Raw genomic sequence first — 21,846 nt, 5'->3', positions numbered from 1 at the left:
CGGTGAGCAGAATTACGTGGCTAGATTCTGCAAGTAGTGGTTGGGCAGAGCTGGTGGACAGGCAGGGCGAGCGAGCATCGGGTAGGCAAGGAGAACAAGAGGAACTGGTTCGGGGGCAGGGCCATCAGAGGTCACTACCTGTTTGGGCAACCACACCAAATTTCCACTAACAGTTCTCCCGAAATGGTACAAACTGGTAGCAACCCACTTCTGCAAGTGAGGTATTTAAGACAAGGTTGTTTCCATTGAAGAATTACAGTTTTGTTGTTAGTCGCTACTTGTGTCCAACTCTTTCAGCGCCCAAGAACGATAGCACTCCAGGACCCCCTGTCCTCCATTGCCTCCCAATATTAGAACTACAGTTAGATGACATGGAAAGACAGACCCAGATTTATTTATTCCTTAAATTTGGAGAAATCTTTGTTTCAATGGAAGACTTAAGGTAGCTGACAATCAAGATAAATAAATTCCATTCAAGGGGTTTTTAGATGGCTTACAAGCTAAAGATCAAATCTAAGTAGCATTTTATTACAAATTGACCCTCATTATTACAAGTGTCAAGAAAGACTTGGGCGGAAGCAGTCAGGGTAATTTTTAGTCCTTCATTTTTCTAGTTTAAGGCATTATCTCATATCGGACAAGTCATAGAGGTTCCACATTGATTGAACACCTCGGATGACCTTCCTAGCAGCAGGAGGCCTATCCCAGTGGGGTGAAACAGAGGCATGAATAACTGTGGTCAGATATGGGCTCTTTAAAAATATCTGAGCCTGCTCTTTCAGGGGACCCTAACACCAACCATACAGACAGAGAAAAATTGCCAATATTTCAACCACCTTGTTGAGCAACTTTAGCCGTGAAAGAGCATCTTGGTTGATAATAAGCCTCTGTCTTTCAAAACTCCCCAGTTGCTCTTTAATGGGATCCTCCTTGGGGAATAGCAACCAACTTATGATATTCAAATCTGCTGCTACATTTCCACTTTGGTCCAAGTACACTTTCTCCCAGGAAAAATTGCAAAACTCATTCTTCTCCAAAAAGGGATGGAACTAGAATTGAAACATCCAGGAATTTTGAAAACAACTTGAAACATCCTAAAAGGAGGAGCAATTTTAAAGCTGAGCTTTTGAATAAGAGAAGTTCAAACCCCTCTTCACTATTTGCCTGAATAGCAATAACACCTAGTCTTATATACCACTTCACAGTGCTTTTACAGCGCTCATAAGTGGTTTATAGAATCAGCATATTGCCCCCAATAATCTGGGTACCCATTTTACCAACCTTGGAAGGATGGAAAGCTAAGTCAACCTTGATCTGGTCAGGATCGGACTCCTGGAAGTGAGTAGTGAGCTACGGGTGGAGTGAGGGTTAGGGTTAGGGCTAGGGCTAGGGTTAGGGCTAGGGCTAGGGCTAGGGTTAGGGTTAGGGTAAATGCCGCGGCGAAATGCCAAGACTGAGTAGCCATTAGTCTGAAAAGCTTTAATTGGATTCCTGCAGTGAGGAGGGATTAAGCTAAATGTTCCCAGGTTTAGCTGACAGTTATGAGTATAAAATTCTATCATGCTAATTACAAACCCATAAGTACAGGAATTTATTTACAATGTATACATTTTAAATAATTTTATAATAGCAGTGTTTAATATAAAAATATAATTGTCACTATGCCTGCTCTTTTGAACATAATCCTGTGAATTAAATCTGGCCTCTGCTTGGCCAAACCTGTTGGTTTTTTGGAGAACAATGGTTCCCCTACATCACCATTGGATTTTTTTCTAAATAGGAAATAGGATTGATGGATCCTTGTCAGGACCCCATACCTGCCATGGCTCTAGCCTTAGAGCCCCCAATCTCTCTTTCTTCTCCATTTTGCTCCTCCTAGATATTGAGGAATATGCAACATTCAAGACATGGGCCAGAGTCTTAGCAACAGTATAAAAACGGTGCTCATTTTTTATCTGAATTCTATTCTTTTTCTCTTGCATGTCCAGTGGTGCTATCTGGGTGCATCGTCTCCGGCCCTTGACAGAAAGGACATGCTTTGAAAAAGAACAGTGAAAAGACTGCTCTTCAAATTTGGAATCCTTGAAAAGATTGGGTTGAAAGGAGTCATCATTTGGCCATTTTCTTTCCTGAAAAGCAAAGGCCCAAATGCTATGGATATATTTGAAAAGTGTATTGCTTCTCATTGTCGTTTTCTTCACAATTGTTGTGATCCAGACTTTCCCTTCAATGGGTCCTGACAAACCTTCAATTGCTAAATGGATGTGGCAAATTCTATCCACAAGGGAAGCAAATTCTCTGAAGTGAACAAAGACATTGACTCTTCTCCACTTAGAGATGGCATTTCTGAGAGGTTCTGAAGCTCTAGCCATTGAGAATTGTTGTGAGATAACTACACAAATTCCATTTCTGACAAGCATAGGAGTGAAAGTTCTTATGAAATTCTCTCCCTCCTCTGTGTCTGGTGCAAAGAGACCAATCAAAGTCCATCTGAAATGGAGGAGGAGTTGGACAATTCCTGGATACTGGATCCCATTTTTTGGAAGCATCTGATGGAAAAAAGACATTTGACTTTTATCACTCTGAGCCTCTGAAACAATTCCATAACTGATCTGAAGAAGCAATGAAGAATGGTGTATTATGGTTAGATCAGATCAAGTCCAAAATGTAAGCTTTTAACACATCCAGTGTGGTTCTCACAAACATATTAGAATAGTCCAGCAGTCACCAACTGGTGGTCCAAGGACCACTGGTGGTCTGGGGAGAAAATTTTGGTGGTCTGTAGAAAAATTATTTGCATTTTTTATATTGCACTAAATACTATTTATATTTTGGAAAAAAAATCATATTAGTGACCCCTGGAATAGCCTATTGTTCTTAACCCTTAAGCTATATCAAGATAAAGAATACAAAATGCAGAGTATTAACAAGATTGAATAAAATTATTTATCTAATCTGAGGTCTGAGATACTGCTCTTTCTCTTTTCTAATAAAATTGACATTCAGATAATAAAAGTGCTATGTCTTCTATCTCTAGAGCACTGCAAATGCAACTTAGTTCATTTTAGAGATTTGCTTAAATGTTCCATATTTAACATTGTGTCCAGCTGCTCAAATCTTGCTCAATTAAATGTTTAGGCCTGCTGTGGATCCCAATCCCTAGCCATGACAATGGCCATGAGAAAAGCAGTTCATGATTTCCATAGAAAAGGTATGATTGAATCTATTACCCACCCACCAAATACCTGCTCACTTTGCCAGGTAGAGAAACACACAAACACACCTGTGGGACTTTGTAGGTGCCTACTAATGTTGACATCTGAATGGAGATGCCATCAATTGATCCATCAAGAACAGCGATCAGGTTGTCCTTCCTTCCACAGCTGTAGTTGGGAACATTGGCTTCTCCAGTCGATAGAATGTCCAGCAAGGCATCTGAAGTGCCAAGGGTGTTGAAATAATTGTCATGGATGTTGTAGCCAAGTGTGAGATTGTACAAAAGCTGAGATTTCTTATTGACTTGCTGAATGGCAAAAATGAAGCTTAGGATTCTTTCTGGATCAGTAAATAAACTACTGTAAAAAAATGTTCATCATAGCATCATCTCTAACAACAAAAACAAAACATATTTTCATTTGTTCCTCTTTCACTATTCAGTCTTAAGCCAAAAGTGTCCAAAACAAGAATCAAATGATCGTCACCCATCACAGTGTTGAGAACCTAGGATGGAGTTTTAATATTTAAAATATATCATTATTTGTAATGTAATTTGTAATTACATTATTTGTAATTATTTTTAATTTGTGCAATGACCAAGATTCAAAATCATTCAATCATTAAAATAGAGTCATCAGCAAAGAGGATTTATAAATGATCCAGAAAAGCCATTCTAAAAACAAGCCATCCTCAATTCCATACCAGGGTCAGGAATTGAATGTCAATGAATGGTTATAAAAATAGGGAAATGGGTGGGGCAGAGGAAACTACAAACTTTTCAATAAGATAGTTCTGATTAACTCAGGATTGTACAAGAGAGAAAAATAATTTGGACTTAGGGGGGGGCGGGGTTGTTCCATCTTTGGATTTGGGTCTCTTAAAATAAGACATAAGAGAGAATCCATGGAATTCCAAATGATTGAAGAAATTAAACAGATCCTGCAATATAGGAGCAACTGAAAGAAGAGGAGTGTTTGGACTGCAAATGGAAGGAATGCAACTCCATCACACTGAATGACTTACGAGGCAGTTTGAGTATAAGGAGCTGTGTTGAAAGATAGCGTTATATGGGATATTAATGTGGCAAAGGAGACGATACTAATGAGGTGGTCTCCTGGCCTGTAATAGCTCCGTAGGTTTTTTCCTTCATGTTCCTCCAAACTCAGCAGGCACTTCATTCTCGGCTTCCCAGAGACTGGCTGGGACATCAGCAGCAACACAAGCAGAAGGAGGAGGTCCATAATTCATGGGGCTGAATCAATCCCCTTCCTGTTTCTAAGGAAGAACAAGAGAGTTCAAAGAATTCAAAGCACTGTCACAAGATGAAAATGAGATTAACTTTCTTGACTGAGAGAGAGATAAACAGAACTGCACCTGGAAAGGAGAAAAAGGAAATTTGTGACACATGGAGTTTGACCTGAGAAATTTATCCTTTTCTCATGTAAGATTCCTTTCAAGTTGCTTCAGTCTGATGTTTACACCAAAGGCAATCAATGGAGGAATATCATGAGAGATCTCACAAACCAGGATGTTAATAATAATAATAAGTAAAAAGACATCTCCTCTGGGGATCCTGAACTACCTATGGACCTCCACGTGCAGAGGAGAATCTGGAGAAAAGTATAGTGAAAAATCCAGATAGTCACTGGTCTATAGGGCATTGGTCTGAATCACAAATTGGAAGTGATTTTAAAATTGCTCATGCGATAGTGAAATTTCATTTGCCTTAGAGATATCAACTTTGGGGTGATCTTTGAGACCTGTTGGATCTTCCACTTGGTGCAGAGTTTGTCTCCCAGTTGATGTCAGGGTAGTTAAAATCCCCCATTATTATTGTGATGTGCTTCCTACATGCCTTAGTTAGCTGACGAGCAAAAAGTTCATCTACTTCCTCTGTTTGGTTGGGGAGCCTATAGTATAGACCTATGGCAAGGTCATTTCCCCCCCCCTTTAATATTGACCCAAATGCATTCAAGATAATTTTCATCATTGTTGTGCTCTATTTCTGTAGAGATGTAGTTATTTCTTATATATAGTGCAACTCCACCTCCTCTTTTATTTGGTCTATTTCTTTTAAATAGTTTGTATCCCTCTAGTTGTATGTTCCATTGGTGGGTTTCATCCCACCAAGTTTCCGTAATGGCAACAGTATCATACCTGCCCTCATTTACTTGAATTTCTAATTCACCCGGTTTATTCCTCATACTCTGTGCATTGGTGTATAGACATTTGAGTCCATTTTGATGGACCCTTTGTTTACTCTCTACATAACCTGTGTCGTGCCTGACTGCCCCTACTTTCTTGCCACCTGTTTGATTAATGTACATGGTATAGCACTCGCTATTAAATGCTTGGTTATCACCAGGGGTGATAATCTTACTTGCAGAGACATCTATGTTACATGCACTGATAGCCCTATTAATTTTGGATTGCTGGTTTCTCTATTTATTTAATTGGTTTCTACTAATATGTTGAATTGTATTATTTGGAATAGCTGATAAAAGAACCATTGGTGATTAGAATAAAAGAATTTAAGGAAATAATTGGGGATTGTACAATGTTAAATGGATATAAATTTAGGGGTTCAAATTTTAAGGAAAGAAAAGAAAATTTGAACTATAACAGGATGAGAAGTTATGATGAAGGGTAATATTGACTTCTTAAAATTAGAGAGAAAAAATGCTATGACAAAAATTGAACATATAAAATTGTGTTAAAGATGAACAAAAATCTGTACAAATTTAAGACCAGGAAAATATTCTGTTCAGAAAAGATGTATTGTATGTTTGTTTGTGTGTTTAAAAAATAAAAAAACTTTACCAAAAGAAAAAGCAGTCAGTTCAAGGGAGGATGAGCTCATTCCTGGCACGTCAAGAACTGAGTTCATTAATGGCTCTGAACATCTTGCCAAAAGAGATTTAGACTTTCCCCAGTTTCAGCTGGGGAAAGTTTTCCAAAAACGACTCTAAAATCACCTCTTTGCGGTATATTACAAAACATTACAAAAAATAGAGATTTTACAAAGTTTGAAAGATGTGGTGTTCTTTCTTTTTAAATGGACTGAAGAGGATCCCACCTACTGACTGGTAAACTTGCTTCAAACATTTGTTTGTTTGCTTGTTTGTTTGTTTGTTTGTTTGTTTGTTTGTTTGCTTGTTTGTTTGTTTGTTTTTTTGTTTGTTTGTTTGTTTGTTCGTTCGTTCGTTCATTCATTCATTCAGCTTATTTGCCACCCATCTTGTTTTGAAACAACTCGGGGAACCTTATACCATTAAAATTATAAAAGAAAAATAAAATAATTAAAATGGAAACTACAATCAAAATAGAATTATAGTTAAAAAATAGCGAGGGAAGGACCTGGATATGTGGGGGGTGGGATGGCCTCTTAGTTCATCAACCATCTCCATTGTGATGCAGCATCATTGGGATCTGAAGCTATCTACAGAATCAGGTTGTCACGTATTTCCAAGGATCCAACCCAATAACTCCAACACAGGATAAGATTAATTCAAAGAATCTTTATTTACATCGTATTTACAGGTGAACATCTGGAGTGCTGGCTGGCCTCCTGGACAATACCTTATATACCTGGGAGGCGGAGCCAAGGGAAGGAGGAGTCAAGGGAAGGGTTTGGTGGGTGGATGACGTTAACCCCTGCCCTGCCATGGGGGATTAGTGTTAGGCATTTATATGTAACAAATCCCCCTCTAAATGCCTAACAGCTGGAGGTGTGTGTGTATGCTGCACGTGCACACCTAACTTCGAGGTAAGGTAAGCGTGCTCTTTGTTCTGTAGTGGTTTGGTTAGTATGCCCGCAATTTGCTCGACAGTCTCACAATGTACGGCCTTGATGAATCCAATGCTTGACAGTTGCCTAACGTGTTTATGTTTGATATCTATATGTCTTGATCTTTGACCTACGGCATCTGCCATGGATATGTCTATAGCCGCTTTATTGTCTTCATGTATAATTATTGGGTAAGCTGGCTCAGTCCAGATGTTGGAAAGCAGGTCATCGAACCACGTTAGATTGTTGGCTGCCTTTGACAGTCAGATGTACTCTGCTTCTGCTGTGGAGGTGGCTACCAGATTTTGCTTTCCGGTGTACCAGTGTACCGGGCAGTTGTTGATGAAAAATACGTAGCCGGAAATACTTTTCCTGCTCTTCATGTCCCCTGCCAAGTCGGCATCCACATAACAGGTTAAGATGGGTTCTCTGGAGTTTGCTGGTTCTAAACATAGGGAAGCATCTAAGCTGTATTTTAGGTACCTGAGTATTCATTTTGCGCCCTCCCAGTGATACGTTGTTGGTTTGCTGACGTGCGTAGACAGGAGGTTGACCGCTAGGATGATGTCTGGTCTGGTCCAGTTGGCTATGTACAATAGGGATCCAATGACAGATCTATATAGTGTGTTGTCCTTGAATGGTTTGCCCTTATCGTACATGTGTTTTAGGAAGTCGGCCTGCATGGGTGTCTCACACGGTTTGGCCTCCTTCATGTTGCATTTGTGTAAGAGTTCCAATATCTTTTCTTTCTGGGAGATTCTGAATCCACTCTGTGTTCTGTTGATTTGTACCCCTAGGTACTTGTTCACCTTCCCCAATGTCTTAAGTGTGAAGTGTTTCCCTAATCTCTCTGCAAACTCATCGCATTTATGTTTGTGTTGGCCAAAGTATAATATATCGTCCATGTAAATGAGAACGTACTCAATAGACATGCCTTCTTTCTTGAGGAAGAAGCAGAGATCAGCAAAAGTGGCCGTGAAGCCCATGTCCTTGAGAATTTTTGCTAAGCATTCATACCACCTCTTTCCAGACTGCTTCAAGCCATACAAACTTTTGTTCAACAACCAAGTATCTCCCTAGATAAATTTCTTTATCTAGTTCAGCGTGGAGATAGGCGGTCTGCACGTCAAATTGGTATACTTCGAGGCCAAGGAGGGATGCTATTACCAGAGCACTCTTGACACTTTCGGCCCTGACTGTGGGTGAGTATGTGTCTGTATAGTCATCGGGATATTTCTGAGCAAACCCCTGTGCTACTAGTCTGGCTTTATATAGAGTCTGGTTGTCCTCAAGTTCTTTGATCTTAAAGACCCACTTTGTCCCAATGGTGCTTTGTCAGCTGGTGCCTTAGAGGGAGTGTATATATTTAATTCCCTCAGGCTGGTCATCTCTTTATCCATGGCTTGTTCCCACCTCACACTTTCTTCCGGTGGCAGCCTGAAGACCTCTTTGTATGAGTTGGGTGTTGTTTTGCCTGTGTGTATTGATAGGATGTAGTCCTCGAGTCTTTTGGGGGTCTTATTTCTGTTGGATCTAATGGGTCTGTTGGGTTGTGTCTCTGTGTCATGCATGTATCTAGTCTCCCTTTTTGTGAGTGTATCTATTTTTATGATGGGATGGTCCTCCTTCCACTCTTTGGTAGTTACCCCCTGGTGTCTAGGTTTGTGCTTCTCATGTGTTTTGGTGTCTAATGTGTCTTGCTTGTCCTCATCCCTTGCACTGTCTGTGTTTTCCTGTCTGTGGAGTACTTCATTGAGGTGTATTTTGGACCAATTGGTATTTTCATGAAACACCGCTGTCCTGGATATGATAAACTTATTGTCTTTGTCGATGAATCGATACCCTTTGTCCCAGTTTCATACCCCATGAACCTTAACCTTTTCGAGACCTTGTCGCCCTTGCGTCTCAGTTTTTTTGGGATATGCACATCTGCCGTGACCCCAAATATATGTAGATGTGCTATTTGGGGTTTTTTGTTGTACATTGTCTCATAAGGGGTCTTATCTACTACACTGGACCATAGCCTGTTCAGGGTATAGTTAGAGTATGTGAGTACCTCAGCCCAGAAGGATTGTCCTAGCCCTGCGTCTCTAGCACGCACCTGGTCATGGTTTGTAATACACCATTTTTTTTCGTTCCGCTACTCCATTCGGGAATGCGGAGAATGGCGAAGATGTGAAATGCAATACTCCGGATTCATTCTCGTCCAGCAGTCGTTGAAGAAGGAGCTTCTGTTCGTGGCTCTTGGGTGAAGGTTCCAATCGGCGGGATGGCTCCATGGCTCGGCCTTGAGTGGTCTCGGTCGGTCGTGGTCCAGTTGGGAAGTGATCTGGGTTGCCGAATTGCCCCTTGGGGGATCAGGAGGTTTGGAGGTCCCGCGGTGATCGGTTGGGTGTCCGGATGGCTCGACTCGACATGGAAGCCGTGGACTGGGTTCGGGACAAAGCTCTCGCTGGCTGGATGTTCCAGATGCCTTGGAGCAGGTCATCAGATTGGTAAGCGTTGGGCGATTCCCCTGGGATCCGGTGAGGGCCTTGGATGTGGTGAGTAGGGATCCCCGGTGGGTGGCTGTGGACGCGGTGCCCAGTTTGCGGTGGCTATACGGTAGGTTTCTCTTGTGGCCCTTAGTGTGTCAGTTGCCCCTTTTGGTCTCTTCGGTGTGTTCGGGTACGGGCCCGGTAGGCTTATTTTGGTGCCAAAGGCCGCGGTTAGTATCCGCATGGCCTTGTCTATCTCTAGCTTGGTAGGCGAGCTAACTTGGTCATCTCCCCATTCATTTTGGTCGTTGTTGGCGTTTTCTTCGGCGGTTTGCGAGTAGGCCTCGGTTCCCGCAAAGAAATTCAAATCCCGGGTCCCATTGGTTGTTGGTCGGCCATCTTGGGTGACGTCATTACCCAAGGTGGCTGCCATGAGGAAGGTGAGCGTTCGGCCTCGGTTTCTTTGGTGGGGAAACATTCAGTACATATTTTTCCTACCATGTTGTCTTTTTCGTGGCTAGGCTCAGCTCCCTCTTCCTCTGTCGCTGCTCCGCAGTCCTCGATCAGGGCTCGGAGTTCCGTGATGAGTTCTAGGTTGGTCAGGGCTGCCTCAACGAGGTCTAGCAACTTGATTTTCAAATTGCTTCTCTTTTTTGTATTGGTCGCGGGGTCGTCATCTCTTTCGGGTTTTGCTGGGGTCCCTGGGCTGGAGCTCTGCTCGCTCTCATCCGCCGTCTCTCTTGGCATGGTCCCTGTGGTAGATGCCTGCACCGCCATTCTCTTTGTGTATGCTCGGATGTTAGGTCTCCCCTTCTTCTCAGGCAGTTTGGGGGTTCCTTGCATACCTTGGTTTAATTGGATTGTTAACCATCCTCTGCTACCAATCTGTTATGTGTTTCCAAGGATCCAACCCAATAACTCCAATGCAGGATAAGATTAATTCAAAGGATCTTTATTTACATCATATTTACTCTTACAGGTGAACATCTGGAGTGCTGGCTGGACTCCTGGACAATACCTTATATACCTGGGAGGCGGAGCCAAGGTAAGGAGAGGTCAAGGGAAGGGTTTGGTGGGTGGATGAGGTTAACCCCTGCCCTGCCATGGGGGATTAGTGTTAGGCATTTATATGTAACACAGGTCTTAAAGCTTAAGGAACAAAATATGGTATTTTATTTGATACCCATAATATCCAAAATTTGAGGTAAAGTTCTGTCCCCAGTGAAATGGAAATTCCACACCTTGCAATGAAGGCCTGTCTACTCACCCTTTATTTTGTTTTATTTTGTTCAATTTCACCATCATTTGAGACTATAGTTGAAGTGTAGATATGTAGTAAGGTGATGTCCCAAAGGTGCTTTTTTCAAGAGGTAACTGGACTGTTTTATTTTTCTTTGAAGACATTTCACTACTCATCCAAGAAGCTTCTTCAGCTCTGACTGGAGGGTGGGGAATGGAAGGATTTATATTCCTTGCTGATAGCTGGTCATTTGCATCCTTTTAGAGAGTCATGAAAGTCACCTGGAGGTTTATCTGTGTCCTCGGGGTCACCTGAGTGGTGCAAATGGGGGTGGAGCCTTTTTGGAACTGCTGAGAGGACTGTGTTGAGGACTGGAGAAAGATGATGTCGTATCCCTCCCCCTCACCCCAATCTGGGAAGTCTTGTCTCCTCTGAAGATGCATGATGTTAATATAACTATTTCATTTCTTATCTTGTCCTTCACTAGTTTCATGACAATTTAAATCATTAAATAATTTATGTACACTTTGATGATTATCTTAAGTTAGTCTTATATTCTTTGTATGTTTATTTCTTTTGATTCTAAATAACCTTATTAACAACCTAAATAACCTAAATAACAAACATTCTTTATTTGTTTCTTTGTTTGTTCGTTCATTCATTCATTCAGGTTATTTGCCATCCATCTTGTTTCAAAACAACTCTGGGAAACTTATACCATTAAAATCATAAAAGAAAAATTAAATAATTCAAATGGAAACTACAATCAAAATAGAATTATAGTTAAACAATAGGGAGGGAAGGAGCTGGATATGTGGGGGGTGGGACTGCCTCTAAGTTCATCAACCATCTCCATTGTGATGCTTCATCATTGCTATCTACATTATTAGGTCTTAAAGCTTAAGGAAAATATGGTATTTTATTTGATCCCCATAATATCCAAAATTTGAGGTAAAGTTCTGTCCCCAGTGAAACTAGTTTAAATTATTAATTAATTTATTTTACACTTTGATAATTATCTTAAATTAATCTTAAATTTTTTGTATGTTTATTTCTTTTGATTTTAAATAACCTTAATTCAGGGGTGAAATGCTCCCAGTTCGGACTGGCTCGGGACAGTAGGTAGCTGTTGTGGCTCCGTCCTCTGAGCCTATCTTATCGGAGGAAGAAGGCTCCGAACATGAAGGAGAGGAGACGGCCAGGCCTCCCTCTCCAGTACCCTCTTCTCTGGCAATGCCTCAGGTGTCTCCCTAAGGAGAAGAGATTGGCTAGGAGCCAGGTGTTTCCGAGCCATTGGATAGTGACGATGAAACATTGTGGTTAGACCCACGCCAGCATCGGAGAGACAAGTGTGCGTAGCAGAAAAGGAGGCATGCCAGAGATTAAGCTGAGTCACTGGACCACACTCCACAGGCTATAAAAAGGAGTGTGGTGGCCATTCGGACTCTGTGACGGACAAAGCTAAATCTCTGGCGAGTCACTTTGCACCTTTGGACACAACGCCTATTTGCTGTGGATTTAATTACAAATTGAACTATTCAAACTGTGTGTATTTTTGTCTGTGTTATCGGAGTAAAAGTTCTTGGCAGGCAGCTATGGAGTTGCTGCCAAGTTCCTTATCACTGACGTTGAGTGTTTGAAGACTTTATTTAACCCTTGGCTGGATGGTTGGGTGCATGTGTGAATCGGGGATAGAACAGTAGCGATGATGGCCAGTGGTTCAGAGAACCGGTAGCAATGGCAGCTGAAGGCTCCGCCCGCCCGCCCACCCACTCACCCCATTCCCCGGAGTCACATTTCTCCCGCAGCTGGCTGTAAGGGAAGGCAAGCGCCCAAAAGGTACTGGAGTCATTCACTCTTTTTCTTGAATGAGCCATTCTGGTCCATGCACTGGCTGTGCAAGCACACACCATTTATTTAATTCAGTGGCAGGTTGGATGTGTGCTTGCACAGCCGGTGCGGGGACCAGAGTGGCTCATTCAAGAAGGAGAGTGAGTGACTCCGGTACCTTTCGAGAGCTTGCCTTCCTTGACAGCCAGCTGCAGGAGAAAGGTGAGCAGTAGAAGTCAGGGAATGGTGCATTCCCTGACTCTGGGGAATGGGGCGGATTGGCGGAACCACAGGAGAAAGGTAAGGACACACCGGCAGAATAGAAATTCAAAGTTTTCCTACCGGGTTCTGTGGGCATGGCTTTGTGGGAGGGGGTCTTCTGACTAAGTGGGCATGGCTATGAGTGACATCGAGTTGGCCACACCCACTCAGTCACAGACACCCCCCCCCACCAAGCCACACCCACAGAACTGGTAGGGAAAAACTTTAGATTTCATCCCTGCCTTAATTGTCAAAACAAGCATACAAACTCAATAATAACTGCAATAAATAATTAAGTGTTATGAGCTTAAGAAACTACTTCATGATCAGATACCGACTTTTATCATTAAATGTTCCTTAGTATTTAGATCTGGTCTCAGGATGATAATGTAGCACTTGGGGAAGAAGATGCAGCCCAGCAGACCAGCCCCAGAAGCCAAGATGGAGAAAACCTGCACGGCCACCATGTATTTCCCTTTGGTGCTCAAGTAGGTGGGCAGGAAGGAGATCCAGACGCTGCAGAAGACCAGCATGCTGAAGGTGATCAGTTTGGCTTCGTTGAAGGCCCCAGGCAGGTTCCTGGCCAGGAAAGCCACTGTGAAGCAAACGGCAGCAAGGAAACCCATGTAGCAGAGAACAACATAAAACATGGTCACAGAGCCTTCATTACACTGAAGGATGATCACTCCTGATTGGGAGTGCAGGTCAAAATCAGGAAACGGAGGAGAAACTCCCAGCCAGATTGCACAAATGACCATTTTTCCAGCAGAACCAGAAAGGATGATGGAGTTGGCCAAGCTCTTCCCCAACCATCTCCTCACCCTGTTCCCTGGTTTCGTGGCCAGGAAGGCCAGCACTACCATGATTGTTTTGGCTAACACACAAGACACAGCTACTGAGAAGATGATGCTGAACATTGTTTGTCGGAGAAGGCAGGTGGCTTTCCTTGGTCGGCCAATGAAGAAAAAGGAGGACAAGAAGCAAAGCAAGAGGGAAACCAGGAGGATGTAGGACAGGTCCCGGTTGTTAGCTTTGACAATGGGAGTTTCTAGGTATTTAAGGAATATGACTAAAACAAGGCCTGTTGTTAGAAACAGGAGTACAGCAAAGGAGACCAGGATGATGCCCAGAAGTTCTTCATAGGACAGGAAGGTTATTCTTTTGGGGATACATTGGATTCTGTCATCAGTGGGATATTTGTTATCTGGGCACTTGGTGCATTTTTCAGTATCTGAGAAAACAGTAAGTATTATTATTTTTATAGTCCCTCCTTTCACATTCCAAGAAATTCTTTGGATGACAGTTGATACTGAGAGATAGGAAAGCCAGAATTTCTCTGGTGTCACCCACCTTCCTGTGTGGAGATGGTCCCCTCCGGACAAGGAATACAATCGTAGCAGCAAATTGGTTCTTCTTTCCGAGCCCGTTTTACAAATCCAGGATGACACTTCTCCACACATTTGGACTGAGGCAGAGACTAAGCAGAAAAACAAAATTCATTCCAAAATATCTGCCAAATCTGCCTTCTACCGCATAGCTCCCAATTACCGATAAGAACCCACAGAGTTGGTTTCCTCCAGGTCCCGTAAGCTAAACAATGCCGACTGGTGGGCCCGCGGGAGTGGGCCTTCTCTGTGGCTGCCCCAGCTCTCTGGAACCAGTTACCTACTGAGATCCGGACCATCCCCACCCTATTGGCCTTCCGAAAAGTGGTGCAGACCTGGCTTTTCCGGCAGGCCTAGGCCGTTGATCTCGCTGTTGAGATCTGGTGAGATTCCTCCATGAATGGTGTGAATGGGTTTTAATTGTTTTTAATGTTTTAATTTTTAATGTTTTTATATATGGTTTTTAAATGCATTTTTTTTTATTTTTTTTTATTTTTTTATTTGATTTATATGCCGCCCTTCTCCGGAGACTCAGGGCGGCTTACAATGCGTTAAGCAATAGCCTTCATTCTTTTGTATGTTTTATACAAAGTCAGCTTATTGCCCCCACAAACTGGGTCCTCATTTCACCTACCTTAGAAAGGATGGAAGGCTGAGTCAACCTTGAGCCTTGGAGAGATTCGAACCAGCAGAAATTGCAGGCAGCTGTGTTAATTACAGGGTGCACTAAACCCCTGTACTATCAAGGCTCTTAAGCCGCATTGTGAGCCGCCTTGAGACTTTGGAGAAAGGCGGCATACAAGTTGAACAAATAAATAAATAATAAATAAATAAATAATTTTTTATTTCTTAGATTGACTGATTAAAATGAAACTGTGCTTAAGAAAGACACTTCTGAGCAATAGATCAGGAAAACATAAAATATTGTAAAGCCACTCCCCTTTGAAAATAATCCAAATCCTTGTTCCAGTTAAGATATAAAGAAAAAATCCCTCACAAACTACGGCTGCCAAATTCAAATGAGGTATTATTAAGTTATATCTGTACATATATATTTTCAATTCGTACAGCTGCCATGCTGATGAAATAAGATTAAAGATTACTGTCTAGTTTCTAGAATTATAGTGAGGACGAGTAGAGATGAAATCATGAGAACATGTCACTCAAAAAGGTTAAGTCAGGCATCCTTTTCTGCAGCACATGGGACATGAGAATGAGCCCTGTGTGGGAAAGGGATATTTCTAAGGCCAAGTGAGGTATTCAAGACAAGGCCCTTTCCACTGAAGAATTACAGTTTTGTTGTTAATTGCTAGTTGTGTCCAACTCTTGGATAATTCTTTGTTTTAATGTAAGACAATCAAGATAAAAAATTGCATTCAAAGGGTTTTGAGATGGCTTACAAGCCAAAGACCAAATATAAGTAGCATTATATTACAAATTGACCCTCATTATTACAAGTATCAAGAAGGACTTGGGGGTGGGCAGTCAAGGCAAATTTAAGTCTTTCATTTTTCTAAATTAAGGCATTATCTCAAATTATACAAATCATTGTGGTTCTATTTTGATTAAACATCTTGGATCACCTTCCAAGCAGCAGGAGGCCTATCCCAGTGGGGTGAAACAAAAGCATGAATAACTGTGGTCAGATATGGGCTGTTAAAAATAATATCTGAGCCTGCTCTTTCAGGGGACACTAACACCAACCATATAGACCTAGAAAAGTTACCAATATTTTCAACCACCTTGTTCAGCAACTTTAGACGTGAAAGAGCATCTTGGTCGATAATAAGCCTCTGTCTTTCAAAACTCCCCAGTTGCTCTTTGATGGGATCCTCATTGGGGAAAATCAACCAATTTATGATATTCAGATCTGCTGCTAATTTTCCACTTTTGTCCAAGTACAGTTTCTCCCAGGAAAAATTGCGAAACTCATTCTTCTCCAGAAAGGGATGGAACTAGAATTGAAACATCCAGGAATTTTGAAAACAATTTGAGACACCCTAAAAGGAGGACCCATTTTAAAGCTGAGCTTGTGAATGAGAGATGTCCAGTCCACTCTTCACTATTTTTTTTTAAATTTGATTTATATGCCGCCCTTCTCCGGAGACTCAGGGCGGCTTACAGTGTGTTAAGCAATAGCCTTCATACTTTAGTATATTTATACAAAGTCAGCTTATTGCCCCCACAAACTGGGTCCTCAATTTACCTACCTTAGAAAGGATGGAAGGCTGAGTCAACCTTGAGCCTGGCAAGATTCGAACTTACTTTAATTGCAGACAGCTGGTGTTAAATTACAGTGCCTTCTCTTCAGAGCTATTCAGGCTCCTATTTGCCTGAATAGCAATAGCACTTAGATTTATATACTGCTTCACAGTGCTTTTACAGCCCTCTCTAAGTGGGTTATAGAATCAGTATATTGCCCCCAACAATCTAGGCACCCATTTTACCAACATTGATAGAAAGGAAGGCTGAGTCAACCTTGAGCTGGTCAGGATCAAACTCCTGGTAGTGAGCAGTGAGTTATGGTTAGGGTTAGGGTTAGAGTCAGTGCAAAGACTGAGTATCCATCAGTCTGAAAGGCTTTAACTGGATTCTTGCAGTGAGGAGGGGTTAGGCGAAATGCTCCCAGGTTTAGCTACAATTTATGAATATAAAATTCTGTCATTCTAGTTACAAACCCATACAAATCTGGTTTCCCATTTTGCCAACCTTGGAAGGATGGAAGGCGGAGTCAACCTTGAGCTGGTCAGGATCGAACTCCTGGCAGTGAGCAGTGAGTTAGGGATAGGGTTAGGATTAGCATTAGCATAAATGCCACGGCTAAATGCAAAGACTGAGTAGCCATCAGTCTGAAAAGTTTTAATTAGATTCCTGCAGTGAGCAGGGATTAGGCTAAATGCTTGCAGGCTTGCCTGAAATTTATGATATATAATTACAAACCCATAATTACAAACCCATATCTACAGGAATTTTATAATAGCAGTTTTTAATATCAAAATATAATTGTCACAGTGCCTGCTCTTTGAAACATAATCTTTTAAACTAACCTTAAGATGGTCAGGATCAAACTCCTGGCAATGAGGAATGAGTTAGCCAGTAATATTTGCCTTGTAACCTCTGCACCACCATGGCTAAATGCAAAGACTGAGGAACCATATGTCTGAAATGCTTTAATTGGATTCCTGCAGTGAGCAGGGATTAAGCTAAATGCTCCCAGGTTTAGCTGAAATTCATGAATATAAAATTCTATCATGCTAATTAAAACCCATAAGTACAGGAATTTATTTACAATGTATACATTTTAAATATTTTTATAATAGCAGTGTTTAATATCAAAATATAATTGTCACAGTGCCTGCTCTTTGGAACATAATCTTGTGAACTAAATCTGGCCTCATCTTGGCCAAACCTGTTGGGTTTTTGTAGAACAACGGTTCCCCTACTTCAGCATTGGATTTTTTTCTAAATAGGAAATAGGATTAATGGATCCTTGTCAGGACCCCATACCTGCCATGGCTCTAGCCTTGGAGTCCCCAAACTCTCTTTCTTCTCCATTTTTCTCTTCCTAGATATTGAGGAATATGCAACATTCAAGACATGGGCCAGAGTCTTAGCAACAGTATAAAAACGGAGCTCATTTTGTATCGGAATTCTATTCTTTTTCTCTTGCATGTCCAGTGGTGCTATCTGGGTGCATCGTCTCCGGCCCTTGACAGAAAGGACATGCTTTGAAAAAAAACAGTGAAAAGACTGGTTTTCAAATTTGGAATCCTGAAAAAGATTGGGTTGAAAGGCATCATCATTTGGCCATTTTTTTTCCTGCAAAGCAAAGGCCCAAATGCTATGGATATATTTGAAAAGTGTATTGCTTCTCATTGTCATTTTCCCCACAATTGTTGTGATCCAGACTTTCCCTTCAATGGGTCCTGACAAACCTTCAATTGCTAAATGGATGTGGCAAATTCTATCCACAATAGAAGAAAATTCTATGAAGTGAACAAAGACATTGACTTTTCTCCACTTAGAGATGGCATTTCTGAGAGGTTCTGTATGTCTAGTCATTGAGATAACCACACAAATTCCATTTCTGACAAGCATAGGAGTGAAAGTTCTCATGAAATTCTCTCCCTCCTCTGAGTCTGGTGCAAAGAGACCAATCAAAATCCATCTGAAATGGAGGAGGAGTTGGACAATTCCTGGATACTGGATCCCATTTTTTGGAAGCATCTGATGGAAAAAAGGCATTTGACTTTTATCACTCTGAGCCTCTGAAACAATTCCATAACTGATCTGAAGAAGCAATGAAGAATCATGTATTATGGTTAGATCAGATCAAGTCCAAAATGTAAGCTTTTAACACATCCAATGTGGTTCTCACAAACATATTAGAATAGTCCAGCAGTCACCAACTGGTGGTCCAAGGACCACTGGTGGTCTGCGAGAAAATTTTGGTGGTCTGTAGAAAAATTGTTTGCATGTTTATATTGCACTAAATACTATTTATCGTTTGAAAAAAAAATCATATTAGTGGTCCACAGGATTTAAAATTTTGAATTTGGTGGTCCCTGATTTCCGAAAGATTGGTGACCCCTGGAATAGTCTATGGTTCGTAACCCTTAAGCCATATCAACATAAAGAATATAAAATGCAGAATATTAACAAGATTGAATATAATCATTTATCTAATCTGAGGTCTGAGATACTGCTCTTTCTCTTTTCTAATAAAATTGACATTCAGATAATAGATGTGCTACGTCTTCTATCTCTAGAGTACTGCAAATGCAACTCAGTTCATTTTAGAGATTTGCTTAAATGTTCCATATTTAACATTGTGTCCAGCTGCTCAAGTCTTGCTCAATTAAATGTTTAGGCCTGCTGTGGATCCCAATCCCTAGCCATGACAAAGGCCATGGTGAAAAGCAGCTCATGAATTCCATAGAAAAGGTATGATTGAATCTATTACCCACCCACCAAATATCTGCTCACTTTGCCAGGTAGAGAAACACACAAACACACCTGTGGGACTTTGTAGGTGCCTACTAATGTTGACACCTGAATGGAAATGTCATCAAGAGATCCATCAAGAACAGCCATCAGGTTGTCCTTCCTTCCACAGCTGTAGTTGGGAATATTGGCTTCTCCAGTCGATAGAATGTCCAGCAAGGCATCTGAAGTGCCAAGGGTGTTGAAATAATTGTCATGGATGTTGTAGCCAAGTGTGAGATTGTACAAAAGCTGAGATTTCTTATTGACTTGCTGAATGGCAAAAATGAAGCTTAGGATTCTTTCTGGATCAGTAAATAAACTACTGTAAAAAAATGTTCATCATAGCATCATCTCTAACAACAACAACAAAACATATTTTCATTTGTTCCTCTTTCTCTCCAGAAGACCATTCAGTCTTAAGCCAAAAGTGTCCAAAACAAGAATCAAATGATTGTCACCCATCACCGTTTAATTGTTATGAGTGTTGAGAACGTAGGATGGAGTTTTAATATTTAAAATATATCATTATTTGTAATGTAATTTGTAATTACATTATTTGTAATTATTTTTAATTTGTGCAATGACCAAGATTCAAAATTATTCAATCATTAAAATAGAACCATCAGCAAAGAGGACTTATAAATGATCCAGAAAAGCAATTCTAAAAACAAGCCATCCTCAATTCCATACCAGGGTCAGGCATTGAATATCAATGAATGGTTATAAAAATAGAAAAATGGGTGGGGCAGAGGAAACTACAAACTTTTCAATCAGCTAGTTGTGATTAACTCAGGATTCTACGAGAGGGGGAAATAATTTGGACTTTGGGGGGGCAGGGTTGTTCCATCTTTGGATTTTGGTCTCTTAAAATAAGACATAAGAGAGAATCCATGGAAATCTAAATGATTCAAGAAATTAAACAGGTCTTCCAATATAAGAGTAACTGAAAGAAACGAAGAAGAGTGTTAGGACTGCAAATGGAAGGAAAGCAACTCCATCACACTGAATGACTTACGAGGCAGCTTGAGTATAAGGAGCTGTGCTGAAAGACAGTGTTATATGGGATATTAATGTGGCAAAGGAGACGATACTAATGAGGTGGTCTCCTGGCCTGTAATAGCTCCGTAGGTTTTTTCCCTCATGTTCCTCCAAACTCAGTAGGCACTTCATTGTCAGCTTCCCAGAGACTGGATGGGACATCAGCAGCAGCAGAAGCAGAAGGAGGATGTCCATAATTCATGGGGCTGAATCAATCCCCTTCCTGTTTCTAAGGAAGAACAAGAGAGTTCAAAGAATTCAAAGCACTGTCACAAGATGAAAATGAGCTTAACTTTCTTGACTGAGAGAGAGATAAACAGAATTGTACCTGGAAAGGAGAAAAAGGAAAGTACATTCAAGAAACACAGTCAATGAATGTCCCAAAATTTGTGCCACATGGAGTTTGACCTGAGACATTTATCCTTATTTCATGTAAGATTCCTTTCAAGTTGCTTCAGTCTGTTGTTTACATCAAAGGCAATCACTGGAGGAATATCATGAGAGATCTCACAAACCACGATGTTAATAATAATAATAAGTAAGAAGACATCTCCTCTGGGGATCCTGAACTACCTCTGGACCTCCATGTGCAGAGGAGAAACTGGAGAAAAGTATAGTGAAAAATCATAGATAGTCACTGGTCTGAATCACAAATTGGAAGTGATTTTAAAATTGCTCAGGGAATAGTGAAATTTCATTTGCCTTAGAGATATCAACTTTGGGGTGATCTTTGAGACCTGTTGGATCTTCCACTTGGTGCAGAGTTTGTCTCCCAGTTGATGTCAGGGTAGTTAAAATCCCCCATTACTATTGTGATGTGCTTCCTACATACCTTAGTTAGCTGACGAGCAAAAAGTTCATCTACTTCCTCTGTTTGGTTGGGCGGCCTATAATATAGACCTATGACAAGGTCATCCCCCCACCACTTTAATATTGACCCAAATGCATTCAAGATAATTTTCATCATTGTTGTGCTCTATTTCTGTAGAGTTGTAGTTATTTCTTATATATAGTGCAAATCCACCTCCTCTTTTATTTGGTCTATTTCTTTTAAATAGTTTGTATCCCTCTAGCTGTATGTTCCATTTGTGGGTTTCATCCCACCAAGTTTCCGTAATGCCAACAATGTCATATCTGCCCTCGTTTACTTGAATTTCTAATTCACCCGGTTTATTCCTCATACTCTGTGCATTGGTGTATAGACATTTGAGTCCATTTTGATTGACCCTGTGTTTACTCTCTACATAACTTGTGTCGTGCATGACTGCCCCTACTTTCTTGCCACCTGTTTGATTAATGCACATGGTATGGCACTTGCTATTAAATGCTTGGTTTTTGTTGACACCAGGGGTGAAAATCTTACTTGCACAGACATCTATGTTACATGCACTGCTAGCCCTATTAATTTTGGATTGCTGGTTTCTCTATTTATTTAATTGGTTTCTACTAATATAGTGAATTGTATTATTTGGAATAGCTGAAAAAAGAATCATTGGTGATTAGAATAAGAGAATTTAAAGAAATAATTGGGGATTGAACTATGTTTTGTGAATGTAAATTTAGGGGTTCAAATTTTAAGGAGGGAAAAGAAAAATTGAACTATAATAGGATGAGAAGTTATGAGGA

Source organism: Pantherophis guttatus, chromosome 2, assembly GCF_059756535.1.
Source record: "Pantherophis guttatus breed Tessera chromosome 2, ASM5975653v1, whole genome shotgun sequence".
NCBI lineage: Eukaryota > Metazoa > Chordata > Lepidosauria > Squamata > Colubridae > Pantherophis > Pantherophis guttatus.
The sequence above is the reverse complement of the archived record's forward strand: the minus strand, read 5'-3'. Positions refer to the sequence as shown.